We start from the raw sequence: 14,759 nt of genomic DNA, 5'->3' as shown, positions 1-14,759 counted from the left end.
GTGTTGGCAGGGCTGTTGCTAGGATCAAAGGCGGTTCAGTTTGTGGAGTGGAAGCCGTGCAGGGCTCAGTTGGGTCAGGCAGGCACCACAGGCCAGCCGGCTGCCCTCCTTCGTAGGTGGTAACCAGGTGTGCTTCTGCGGGGTTAACGGGTTAATGCTCAGAGGGTTGAATTTTAATGCTGTATGGCAAACGAGATTGTAGATGGAAGTGGGGATGTGACCCAGGAAATGAGTTTTCAGTAACTGTGTCAAGCATCTGATTCCATTCAAATTTACAATGAAAACCCAACATTTAAGGGATGCAATTTTTGTTTTAGGGCTTACATCAACCCCACTTCTGAAAAATATAAATTATTAAGCAGATGTCATGAAACGTCTGATTAGTTAGAATAGCTTCTACCATAATCTTAGGAATAAGGTGCATCGAACGTACAGACTAACAGAGGCTCATAGACTCAGGATTTTGATATGATTACATGAAACTGAAAATCTGCATATGAAAAATAAAGTTTTGTAATATGTGTTGAAATAACCTGTTAAATATGATTCTTATTTGGTATCCTTATCTGCATGACTACAGTGACCATTTACTAACACATGTAGAAACAGCCAGCTATCTTAAATATATGTCAGGTCATAATTTGGTTTAGTATCATTTCAATGCTTGTAGTTATGTCAAAATAATAATAAACAGTTGTATCTGAGGAGTTTCAAAAGTGTTAATATGGCATCTCCTGTTTTTCCTGACTGCACCTAAAACAGTTTCTTCTGGTTCATATTACATGTGTGCGTATATGTGTGTGTGACATGGAAATGAGTCATGCTTACTAGAACCCTCTGTTTTAATGCATTAATCATAGGCATACGCTTTCAGATTTAAACACAAATCTTCTGGCACTATTTATATATCAACTGTAAATCATTCAGGAGCCTGAACAGGTTACATAGAAGTATTTAATTCATCTACTTCCATAGTCTGTTGGTTTAAAGTGAAACTCTTCAAGTGCTCATTAACCGTAAATATTAACCTAACTATAAATAAAGGCAAAAGTGATTGACAATACAAAGCAAATGGCCTACATCAGGTGGCGTTCTGCTCCTACTCATTAAATTCAGTGCTATCTTAGATTACAAGTGCTCACTGTTATGTAGGCATGGAGGGGAACCAAGATAGAGCCCAGGCTCTCCATGAGGAGACTTCAGAAAGTCTGCAGGCAGAGGATTTAAGCTGTAAGCTAACATTGATGCCAACATTTGCAATCCATGCACATGAGATGCTTTCATGTAAAATGCATGGACAGATAAAACTGCCCAATTCAAAAAAAAATTTTATTAAGGGCCTGATGCAATAGCCTAGTGACTAAATCCTCACCTTACATGTGCCAGTTCGTGTCCCAGCTGCTCCACTTCCTATCCAGCTCCCCTGACTGTGGCCTGTGAAAGCAGTGGAGGATGACCCAAAGCCTTGAGACCCTGCACCGACGTGGGTGACCAGGCTCCTGACTCCTGGCTTCAGATTGACTTAGCTCCAGCCATTGCCACCACTTAGGGAATGAACCAGCGGGAGGAAGATCTTTCTCTGTGTATCTCTTTCTCTCTGTATATCTGTCTTTCCATTAAAAAATATTAAATATATCCTTAAAAATTATTTTTAATTAAGTTTTTTTTTGAGAGGCAGAGATGTAGAAGAATACACACACACACACACATGCCCCAAAAGTGAAAGTGGAGCAAGAGAGGAGACATTGCTTTCATCTATTCTGCAAATGCTCTAACAACTGGAGTTGGACCACATCAAGGTGCCATAGATGGGACCTGGGATTCAATCCTGGTACTCCACATGGGTGGTAGATACTTGAGCTATTACAGATACTTCCCAGGGACCATGTTTACAAGAAGCTGGAATCAGGAATTCCAAATAAATGTAGGCACTCCAACATGGACAGAGGAGTCAATTGCTAGACTAATGACTTGTCCTGGGTTTTCAAGGTTTATGTTTTTATTTTTGCATCAATGCAAGCATACCTTTTACTTTCAGTTTTCCCTGAACTTGTTAAAGTTTCTTCTTATGTAGACATTCTATTTTATTACACAATTAATTATTTTTCTGTGTGAAAAAATCCAATGAAGCTTTCCGTAGTAATTTTCATAAATTGTCATTATATGTTGAGAAAGATTGAATATAAACTTGAATTTAAAAGTTTTTATTTTCCTAATAGCCTAAGTTTCAGCTGAGTCTTGAAGCCAAACCCTTCCCAAGGGTAGTGGGAAAAGCATGGAGAGCAGGATTTGGCACCAGAAGTGGATGCTCGTAGGATGATGGGACTCTAAAGGTCTCAGGTAGATATAAAGACACTGTCCCCCTCTGGAGTGCCACATGACAAGGCAGAGGGAAAGGGAGGTGCTTTCAGCTGGAACAGGCTCTTACTCCTTGCCACAGAGCCAGTGATCATTCTGGCTGAAGGGAGACATGAATCTGCTTTCATCTGCTGGTCAACCCCTAAGTTGCCACAAAAAACAGGGCTGGGCCAGACTGAAGCCAGGATCCTGTAGCTTTCCTGGGTTTCATAAGTAGGTGGCAGAAGTCCAAGTACTTGAGCTGTCTTCTTCTGCCTTACCAGATGCGATAGCAAGGACCTGGAGTGAAAGTGTGGCAGCCAGGGTACCCAAATGAGCATGCCACAATGTTGGCCTCTAATTTCAGACTTTAAGCTTTTACCAAAAACAGGTATTTCCAAGGCATCCAACACCAACACTATCAGGCTTTTTATAGAAGCAGAATTATAAGCACACAGCCTTTGCACTGTAGGTTTATCAAAATATAAAACATTTTTTTTCCATATACAAGTTTAGAGGATAGCATTTGGCCTTGTGGTTAAGACCCTGATTAAGACACAGGCACTGCATGTCATAGTGCCTGGGTTCAATTCCTGGCTGGTTCCAGTTTCCATTGTTGTGTTAATGCAGATCCTGGGAGTCTGTGGATGGCTCATCTGATTGGGTTCCTGCCACCCATATTGGAAACATGGATTGAATTCCTGGATTCTGCCTTTGGCCTGCTCCAGTCCTGATCTTTGAAGCAATGGGAAATGAATACAAATTTCTCTGTGTTTTTCTGCCTGATAAATAAATAAATAAAATTATATAGCTGCCTATTTTTATCTGTATACCTATATGCATATCCATATCTATATCCATATGTAAGGATCAAAGCCATTTCATACGAAGTCACAAAATTTCAGAGAAATACAGGACTACTAAGATAAAATAATCAAGTTTCCCAAATGCATTAGGATGGAACATAATACAACTAGTACACGTCTTTACATGAACATTGAACCCCCATACTGCTGACATCTTATGACAGGCTGTGCTCAAAATTATGCTTAATACCCACTGAATGTAAACAATATCAACCTAATCTCATTTTTACCAACAAGCAAAATGACAACTGGCCAGTGAGTGTGTTCCCATTCCACAAATGGAGCTTTACTATTGAAAATCCCTGCTTTACATTATATCATCTTCCATGTGAACAGCTGTAGCTGCTGCCTGTTTTATGTTTCAGCTTGCACTTACATTCTATTCTCTACAGAGGTCAAAGTAATAGTTTTAACATATGGGTCAGATCATGACATGCCCCTGTTTAGAATATTTTAGTAGCTTCCTGTAGCACTGAAAATTGCAGACTCATCTCCTCCCTTGGTCTGCAGTGTGCCTCCCCTGACATGTGTGTCACTTTCTGTTCTTTTCATTCTTTACTATCTACCTTCACCAGTGTGCTTCTGTTACCCTACTTTCTTCCTATTGTGTAGAGATGCCAAACTTGCTCCCACCTTGAGGCCTTTATACTGGTTCCTCCCATTACCTAGTGGCCCAGATGTTCCCAAAGCCTGCTCCTTTTAAGCACAGAAGCCTCAGCTCAAATCTCTTCAGAGGAAGCTTCTCTGCCCACCATCACAACCTAGTCCATGCAGGTTTTCTGGAATATCACTCTGATTATGTCATTCAGCCTTTATTGCCTGCCAATTTCACATCTACTTTAGCTTGTTTGTTTCTCTTGTACTAGAAGGTATGTATTATGATGGATTATTTAAAGTTAGATCTGAAGGAACCCACACAGTGTGGCATTTTGTAGTAGTTGAGTAAATGATTGTTAGAAAAGGAACAGAAGTTTATCTTGACTTGTGAAGGCTCCTCAATGGAAACTCTTAATGAAGAATAGATTGTTCTGTGTAGCTGTGTTTCTGTGTATGTTTCATACACTAAAGTAGCAGATTTATAAAAGGAAAATCAGTTAAGAATATTTTTGATATTATGTGGACAACTCAGTGGCTTCATATATTGCGCTATTGTCTTTTTGGCCTCTTTTTGGAGCTCTCAACGTTCATTAATTATTTGAGTTATATTTAGACATATCTGCCCAATATGTGCTATTTTCTCGTAACTTCTGACTTGCTTCATGGAGTTCATGTGTTTCAGTGTGACTCTGCCTATTTAGTTGGGATTTTTTTTTGTGTGTGTGTGTGTATGTGTCGGGTTTATATAGTTGTTAACAAATAAACACTGGCTACCAGCACATTCCTAAGCAGGGTGCTACAATTGGAATTTACAATGGGCTAGGGGGAGAAGTTGGGGTGATGAAGTGGGAATATGTCCATCCACATTGATAGCGAAACCTACTTTAAAACTCACCTAGCACCAACTGAGCCTAATATGGTTGTTATGGGGAAGATGTGCACTGTGATGGCAATGTGTCAGGCCTAATTGGGACCTTCTGAGAGCTAAGTGTACACACGATTCCAGCAGAAAAATGTTAATCCAGTCACAAAAACTATATTCATAGGAAAACTTCCCTTCAGCCCTCCCAGCCTCCCTTACTTAGCTATTCAAGAGAAGTGATCGGTGCATGCAAAACTTATAAAAATTTAAACTATTTGGGTGCTATTGGAAATAAGTTACAGAGCTCCCCTTAAAAAAAAAAAAGAAAACTCCATGAAAATTAGATGCTTAATGGGTATTGCTGACTCCTCACTCACATAGGGACAGGTTCAGCCAGTGAGCCAGCTACTTGGATTTACAGAGTGACACTGCAGGTGATTCAAATTCAAACCAAGCCTGTCCAGTGGACCTGCTCCCCAAGGAATTCACAGTTCCCTAATCAGCCCATGATATCTGATTCAGGTAAGTATGTACCAAACCATTTCTAAAACAATAAATGGAAAGTAATATAAGAAAAAGCTGAGTGTGAGCAGGAGAGTTGTCTATCTTGCAATGAGGAGTTCTGAGGTCCTTGAGACCAAAGGAGGGCCATGTAATGGGCTTGCTGCTGTGTGTTCTGCATTTGTCTTTTTGATATCAAGGGTCAGGGTCAAGGTAATCCGTCAAGTCCTGAGATGATCCCACGCGCTGTGATCCTCATCTCATCCTGCTCACTGACAAACAATGAGCAAGTGAAACAACATTCCATAGATGCTAAGAAATGGTTTCCACCTTTACTTTCAAGTATTATTAGATCTTTCATGAAGAGAAGTTTTGCATTGGGGACCTGGGATGGATGGGAGGCTGGGTGGGGCTTTTCCCTTTGTTTCTCCCCTGACTCCAGATACAGGGAAAGGATATTAGTGTGGAAACAATGGTATTACCCAATTTTCTGGAGCCCTTGACCCTTTGTACCCTAATCAACTAAGTAAGATTATTTTAAAAACAAATAAATAAAGAGAAGTTTTGACCTATAAACTGCAGTGCTCATCCAGACAGATTGGAAGAAGTAAAGTGAGAGACTTCTGAGAAATCTGTTATACCATGCCTCTCCTTTTTATTTGGAAAAAAGCAAAACAAACTCTAGTGGGGTTCATTGGATATCTTGAGTTATTGAGGAAGTTTAATGTAATTGTTATGTATGTTTTTATCTTGAACTGGATTATTGATCACTATGTGCCGTTTATATGCAGTCATGCATTGCACACACAGTTTTGAAGAACAACAAACCACACATATAACCAATTCTCCGTAAGAATGTCATAGCCATCTTAATTATGTAAGGTAACTCTATTGTGTTCACACAATAACAAAGGTACCTAGCAACCCATTTCTCAGAATGTACCTGTGGCTAATTGACAAGTCTATATGCATTCAAGTCTCATAATGGCAAGTATAACCATGTTTAAATACAGGAAAGTACACAAGGTCAAAGGCTTTAAAATCACAGCACTTATGATTTTCAAAAAAAAAAACAGAATTGAGCTCAATGAAGAAAACATTTCATCTTTTTGAATCTAACACTTCCCGAACAGACTCAGAGGAACCTATTAGAAACTATGGTGAGGAAGAGAGTCATGTCCCAGACTTCAGTGAGACTTTTGAACCTGGATATGAGCACAGATTCCTCAGAACCTGGAGATTCCAAGGACCAGGGACCTTGAAGCCACAGTTTCCACTCCACCATCTCAACTGAAATGATAGCATTTGCCTTGACTGCATACTGATATCCTGTTAGTTGTTACACATGTGTATTCTTGCTTAATGTAAACATTTGAGATCAACAGTGGCAGGAGGAGCAGTGCAGCAAGTCTCCATGAGGTTTGCTTTTCTGCATCTCATATGCAGCTACAAGCAACTTCTTTACAGGCTAGGTTGAGCACAAGCCGCAGCAATAAGTCCTGCCATGTTCCCAGAACAAGCAATCCTACGTCTGCTCAGATTTTTTCCAGATCTTCTCCTAATGTCTTTCTACTTGTGTTTTAGTTTATGTATGTTTTATTCACAGTATCTCAGCGATGCCAGGCAGTACAGAAAGGGATCGTGTGTTTTGTGACAATTCCTCCTTTCAAGCCTGTATGCTCAAAGAGAATTGACTGCGGAGTGTCAGACGACCTTTGATAGAGGCTTAACACAGAAAGTGTCTGCATCAGACGTTGTATACCAAAGCATGGCATCTTAAATCCTTCCCAAATATATCACAATTAAGATAATGTAGATTTTATGAAAAAATCGTAAGAATTGTTAGAGGAATTTGATTTTGTCTCCCATACCATTTCTTTGATAAATATTCCCTGATAAATCTTAGAAGGAGAAAGCATTATTTTTCATCTTTGCTTTAGTAAGCTCAGCAGGAAATGATGTCAGCTGGTGACATTCGTTCCTGTCTTGAGCATGCTAAAGTGTTCTCACGATCTGCCATTGCCAGTTTTAAACTCCTTCAAGAATAACAAAAAAAATAGGATATCAGCATGAAACTTGTTCTGGCCTTAGAAGGTTCTACGAACTGTGTTTAAAAATTTAGCAGAAAGTGCCCTCACCCTGTTCATGAAGTTCTTGCAACAAATGCCTAAGGCCTTAAATTTTTGGAGCCGCTTTTATGTTTTCCCCCCAAAGAAATCTATGAAAGCAAAAAAAAAAAAAAAAAAAGATGCTAATACAGATGTCATTGTCTGCAAATACAGGTCTCTTGCTTCAGAACACCATGTCCTTGCTGGATTTCGCCCAAATAATACATTTTTTTCAAATATCATTTTGTAATGTTCTTTTCTCATAGAGTCAATCAGTAACAAAAAAGGTCTTATATTAAGAGGTTTTAGACATTGAAAAGCCTGAATCTAACAAATGCATATGCTTCCCAGGCTACCATACAGCCCACATTGTCCAGCAAAGTGGAGGACTCCAGATCCAAGGAATCTTAATATCCAAGGACTGCATGTCAGGGCCACTCAGATCTTTCATCATCAGCAGCAAATGTGGAATTGTCTCTCTTTTGATGTGGAGTGCTTGAAGTGTTTACTTGGCTCCCTTATTGGAAGAAGGTAAGTCATTCTCGTTTGAACGACAGCATTAGGCATAATGTCGTGAATTCCTATTGAGTTGATCTTGTGGCTGCTGAAATGAAATATGGTGCAGTCTAGTAGATATTGGCCTTTTGACTCTTTCTTTGTCACATGCTACAATGCGCTGATTGTAATTCAGTGCCTTACCCCTGTCACTTCTAAAACTGTAATTTCGAAAATAAAACTTGGAATAGAATGTGAGCCGTTCTAGAACACTGAGTAATGGAACCTTGAGAAGATTTTAAAACATTTTTACAGTGGAAAAATGGTGCTTATTATCCTCATTAAACCCATCCTACAGGAACTTTTTTTTCAATTTCCATTTAATTCCAAGGCCTTCATATCATTGTAGTTTTCAGAAAGTGTTGCAAAAGAGAGAAAATGAAACTTATGAAACAGCATTTTAAGGGGGTCTTGAAGATTTTTGTTTAATCTTATTGATTTTGATTAAAATATGCATACAAATGCCAGAGTTTGTTAAGTCATTGTTGCAAACTATTAGGCAGAAACTCGATAACTTGTGTGAAGGGCTCAGAATAGAACCTAACACATTTTAAGTGAAAACTATCTTTTTTATTGCTGTTAATGTTACTTAGAGCAAGGCTCTGTTGTGAAAGATACTGAATTATTTTTGAACTCTAATCACTTAGAATATGTATCAACATCAGATAATTAATTTAATCCCAAAGTCCCAGTTTTAACAAAATCCTCACACCCAGAAGGGATTCCTTTTCCCATTCTCCCCTAAATTCTGAATGAAATGCTAATGAACCACATTTGAAAACTAAGTGGGAGAAGCTACTAAAATGAGAAAGATAACTGATTTTTATTTGAAAAGCATTTTCACCGAAAATGTCTTAGGGTGCCCTAAACAACAGAAAGACAGGAGGAAAGCAGCTGTCTAAAACCCCACTCCATGGGGCAGCTTTGAAAGGGCCTGCTTTCACAATGTAATCGCTAACAAGCCACAGGTGCCAAGCCACGCAGTGCATGATAGCCTGATTTTGAGAAGAGAAATGACAATTCTTTGGCCATCATTCATCCCAAGGTGCGCTTGTCATCTCTCATCATGCATTGTGAGTTACTTTTTTATTAGTTGGCTTTGGAAATATTTTCGCAGGGGACTAGCAGTAGCATCCATATCTGCAAAAAGTGCGTGCCAATGAGACTATGCTAGATGGAAGATATGCAGTGCACCTGCCAGGAAGATGAAAGATGTGCATGTGAGCTCTCAGGCAGTGAGATTAGGGCGCTCCTTTCCTTCCTGCCTGTGTCTTCTCTCTGACCAAAATGATGGGTGAATGCAGTTCTCCTGTCTGACTTTGTTCTGTTTCCCTGATGGTCTAACCTCAACAGCTAGAAATAAGGAAGATATTTCCAAAGTTAAAACACAAAGTGAAAAAAAAAACCACAAAGTCAAGTAAATTTTATTGACTTTTTAAATAATACAGTCTTACATTTAAAACTATTCATTTATTAGAGAGGAGTTAGAACTTGAAATTATTCCAGGCACTCTGATGTGACTGTGTGTACGTTTTAACCTGGAGAAAAGATTGCCACTCCAACAATCCTACATTCTGATAAGTTTTCAAAATACTTGCTCATGGGTCATCTTGTTTGAGCCCTACCAAAACATAAAAGGTAGATGGTGCATATACTGGCTGTTTCTTACAAGGGGAAACAAGGTCAATGAAATTAAGTCAGTTTTTCATGGTATGATGGGACATGTGAATGGAACTCAACTCTTCTGACATAGTTGCAGCATCTCCTCAATGCTTTATCTGCACTCATATAAAATTCAGCTTTTTTTTCTTGTTTCCATTAAAAAATCCTTTTAGAATCATTTGAGAAATTGATCTTTGACTGGGATTTTAATCATTTGTTTCTCTGCTCCTGCACAACTTGTGCTCCGGACCTACACTCTCAACTGTCTACTGAATGCCAAAGCCCAGATGCTACTCAGCAAGGCCAGAAGATCATGTGTATGGCTGTCTTGTTATGTCTTCTCAACACACCTTATTTTTTAACCCATTCTTTGATATGTATTTCTCATCTCAGTTATTGGCACAATTATCCATTCAGTTATCTTCAAAATAATTTCTATAACTGTCTCTTCTTAATTCCAACTGGTTTCTGAAACTTAAAAAAATATCAAATCTTATTTTACCTCCTAAATATCTGCAAATCAAGATTTTCCTCTGTGGTTCTGCTACCAATTTCACTTGTGTCTCCATCATCTTTCTTCTACTGGGCTCTTGTCACAAAAACAGTTTAGTTTATTTTCACTTCCATATTAAGGATTCTCGGCAAACTACGTCTATATGTGGTATAGAAGGGGAGAAGACAACATCCTGTGTTTCACATGCTCCTGATGAGTGTTTTCTTATTCTTTACTCTTTCAAATAATATTAGTGTCAGCACAACCAATGCTCTTAAAATATGCTTGATATGCTACCCTCTAAATCAGTGTTCATTTAATCCTCACAATTACACTAGGAGAAGCATACTACTATTTCCCTTCATATTATTGGTTGGACAGTTGGAACATGTCAAGACTAAATAGCATGTTGGTAAATGCTGACACTCAAATTCAGGTGGGCTATCTCCAGAGATGACGATCTGGAGCATAGCATAGTATTGCATTTTGGAACCCTATCATATTTAATTTTCCCTGCCAAACAAGATCATGTATTCCCTACCTCTCTGACTTATGCCAGTCCTTTCTTTTTTTCATCCCTTAACACCCCACCATATGCATCTTTTATTGCTGTGACAACCTGTTATGTATATATCCCTGTACAAACACTATGATCTTTCATACCTGTGTACCATGGTCTTCTGTATCTATCTGTGTGCTTGTCTTTTTTCCTGTCTCAAATGCTGTCACTCCTGAAGGGTACTTCCCACACTCCCTCTCATCCATGGGTCCCTTCAAATAATTCTGTCTGGAGAAGACTTTCTGCATTGTCCAAATCCATTGTTCAAGTGCTCATGTGTTCTTCCATGGATTCATAAGCATGGCCACTTCCTGTTGGTGCTGTCTTCGTCGTCCTGGGACTGGGGATTTGTTCTGGAAGTAGGTAACTGTAGTAACAGCTTCACCATTTGGTAGCAGCTCTCCTAACGGTTCACTTCTGAAATGTGACTCCTAAAGTTTCTTACAATTTGATTTATGTTCTATTCATTCAGCTTTCTCAAAGATCTAGAAGCCATTTGATATTATAAAATAAATTCATTTTTTACTTAACCTTAATACGTTTTATGCAACTAAATTCTGTTCATAACACAATTTCCACATTTCCCATAAAGACCATTCTGATAATTCTGGAATTCTAAAACAAAGTAAATTTTCTTTCCTGTGAACATTTGCCTCTTAACTTTTAAAGTGGAAGTTTTTGAATTTTGCTGCATTTTAAAAATCACCTGGGAAGATTTAAAAACTGTCATGGCTATGGTTCTCCCCCTACCAATTAAATCAATCTCTGGGTGTGGGACCCAGTCATCCTTATTATGCTACGTAACCCAGGAGAGTGTGATGTGCAGTAAAACTGGAAAGTCGGTCCTTGGAATACTTATTAGACATCCATGTTATTATGCTACATTGAAGGGTTCATTTTATGAGGAAATGCATTTGGTGTCAGAATTTTTTCCTCTTACTTTGAACTTATTTGACCAAGATACTGAAACAGAAAATAAACTAAAAAGTTGAATCCATAAACCCATTTTAGCATTACTCAAATGATTGAGGTGAGATTCTATGCTAAAGCATTTGAATGATTTAAATATAGCTTATTTTACGTAAGATATTGTGGTTAATATTTTTTAAACATATATTCAAAGTTACTTTCAACATCTCTACTGCTCTTAACGAGCAGATTTCTCACAAGTGCTTGTAAACTCTGTGTTGTTTTCAAGCAAAACTGCTGACTTGTTTTGTTTTCCATTGTGTCATGACTTCCACTGTTATGTTCCTTAGGCCACACAGCAAATCTGAGTGTTGGCATGCCATAATTACCGACAATATGTCTATGACAATAAATTCCTAATTAACACAGGGATGAAATGTAACTGGTTGACTGTGTGTTTGTTGCCTTGTGATTATTCCATTAAAGTATTTCAAAACTAGTGACAAAACTAAAACCTGCAATACATAAACAATGGATGTCTAATGTTCCTCAGTAGATGTAATATGTTAGTATCATTTCAGATTAATTTGCTTGACAAATACAATATATATTTATTTCTAAGTACTGGGTGAACTCCTAAGGCCAAAAATATTTATTTTCTCTCAAGATCTTAAAGTTGAGCCTGGTGCAGTAGCCTAGTGGCTAAAGTCATTGCGTTGCACGAGCCAGGATCCTAAAAGGGTGCCAGTTTGTGTCCCGTCAGCCCTGCTTCCTGTCCAGCTCCATACTTGTGGTCTGGAAAAGCAGTCGAGGGTGACTAAAAGCCTTGAGAACCTCCACCCACATGGGAGACCAGGAAGAGGCTCGGGGCTCATGGCTTCAGATCTGCGCAGCTCCGGCTGTTGTGGCCGCTTGGGGAGTGAATCAGTGGGCAAAAGATCTTCCTTTCTGTCTCTCCTCCTCTCTGAATATCTGACTTTCCAGTAAAAAAAATATATATATAAATAAAATCATAAAATAACAATTGTAAAGTTAATACCATATAGGCTGAGTTCTTTGAACTGTACCATATAAGAAGATAATGTATGTGATTTTAAAATATGATTTTTTATTTAGTATGCCTGGAAAACAATTAGCTTGACACAAAAACAGCTGAAAGTGATCTTGAAAGTTAGGAAATAAGGATGTGCATCTCCTCAGTATGTCCAGGATTCAACTGAGAAAGGGCAGAACAAGCCATGTCAATACAGAGTCACAAGCATATTAAATCTTGTATTGATGATCATGAAATCATAGCAAGCACTACACAGTATTTATAGGTTGCAGTTAATAGGCCAAATAAAACTTAATAGTAGTCTAACTAATAGTACTCTAGATATATTATCTGAAAAACCTATTACCAGTAGAAAAATCAACTATAAACACGAAACGTAACAAAAACATCAAGTTAAAATTGTCGCAGTATCTTTTCTAGTGTATTGACAGAAGAAAGCATTAAATTCTTTCTTATTCATCTTATTGAAGTACATTTTTAGATCTTAAAACACACAGATATACCCTTGTCGATGACTATGGACAAATGCATACATTTGATGCAAAATCTGTTTGAATTGTGAATGACGTATGCAGAGTTCATTTGCAGTCAGAGAATCATTCAGGATCATAATCAGTCAGTGCAGTCCACACTCCCGCAGAAAGGACTGCCTGTTGATTTCTTTCACAATAGGCTGCTGTTTCCCTACCTAAAGCTTCTAGACATGGAATTGCTCAATAACCATTCTTGCATTTTTTACTCAGTACAGGATTTTACATATCCATTTGTATTGAGCTTTCAATATAATTCCTTTTTTTATTCCTGATTTTTCATTCATTGTCTGAATATTCTATAAATTATCCTCTAATTGAAGAATCGAATTGCTTTCTGTGGGGGCTAATAGGAATAAAGCTGCCTCGAAGAACAACTTTTGCAGATCTCTGGACAGCTGTCTTAATTGCCCTTTAGTACATGAAATGTCTAGCATTAGAGTTGATGCATCGGAGTACAGGAGATTACCTTTATTCAATCCTGCTGAAAATTTTTCTAAAAATGATTATACATTGTATAATCTTCCTACCATCACATACTTTTGCATGTTTAGAGGAATTAGCTATTACTGATTTTTTCTTCCCATTGTAGTATGGGTGTGGTCGTTTTGCCTTGTGGTTTTAATATCCATTTGCCTGATGACTAATGATGTTGAGCACTTTTTCATGTGTCAATTGACTATTTTTATATCTTCGCTTGTGAAATACCTAAGATTTCTGCTCACTGTAAAAACAGATTGTTCATTTTTAAGTAATTGATCTATGGGAGTTTTACTTTCTGGTTATAAACCCATTTTCACTGGATTTATTTTTATGTATTTATATGTATATAAATACAATGTTATATACATCATGGCAAATGTGTTCTTTCACTCTTTGGCTTTCACTTTGCAATTGTTTTGTTGATGATATGTTTTAAATTTTAACATGTTCAAGTTTATTGATTTCTTTTGTGGCTTGTGCTTGCTAAAAAAACCATTACTAAGAAATTTTTACATCATAATCATGAAAATAAATGTGTAAGAATTATTTTTGGAAACTTTTTTGTCCCAGCATTTGCTTTTTAAAATAAATTTTATTATTATTATCATCATCATTTTATGAAACAATTCCATAGGCTCCTGGGATTTCCCTTAACCAGCCCCAATTCTCTACCCCCCACCTAGTTCCTCTATATCATTACTAAAGTATACTTCTTCAGTCACACTCATATGTCCATCATTGCGGGCATGGACAATAGCAAAGAGTCCAGCATCCTATTGGTAAGATATAGTAAACAGTTTCATTGTAAATCCATCTTTGGAAGCAGAAATGCACACTACATTGTATCCTCACATCTGGATGTTAGTCTCCATTTCACAGCTACTGTACATCCCCTCAAATGAAAGGTCATAATACAAAACCAACAATAGGAAGAAAAATAGAAATTTACAATGCCATGAAGTTAAATGACATGCTACTAGATATGACAATCTCCATTACACAGCTACTATACATCCCCTTAAATGAAGAGCCACAAAACCAAAATCAACACCAGGGAGAAATAAGAAATTAACAACACCATGAAGTTAAATAACATGTTACTAAATGACAAACGTGTAGCTGAAGAAATGCTTTTATCACTCTTTTACCTGAATTAATTTTTGTGTTGGTGTGAGACAAGAAAGGTCCAATTTTTCTAAACATAGTCCAGGTAGGGTAAGTTGTCTTGGTATTATCTTTTCTA

Source organism: Ochotona curzoniae, unplaced genomic scaffold, assembly GCF_017591425.1.
Source record: "Ochotona curzoniae isolate NIBS_2020 unplaced genomic scaffold, NIBS_Ocur_1.0 scaffold_4506, whole genome shotgun sequence".
NCBI lineage: Eukaryota > Metazoa > Chordata > Mammalia > Lagomorpha > Ochotonidae > Ochotona > Ochotona curzoniae.
Note: the sequence above shows the minus strand (reverse complement) of the source record.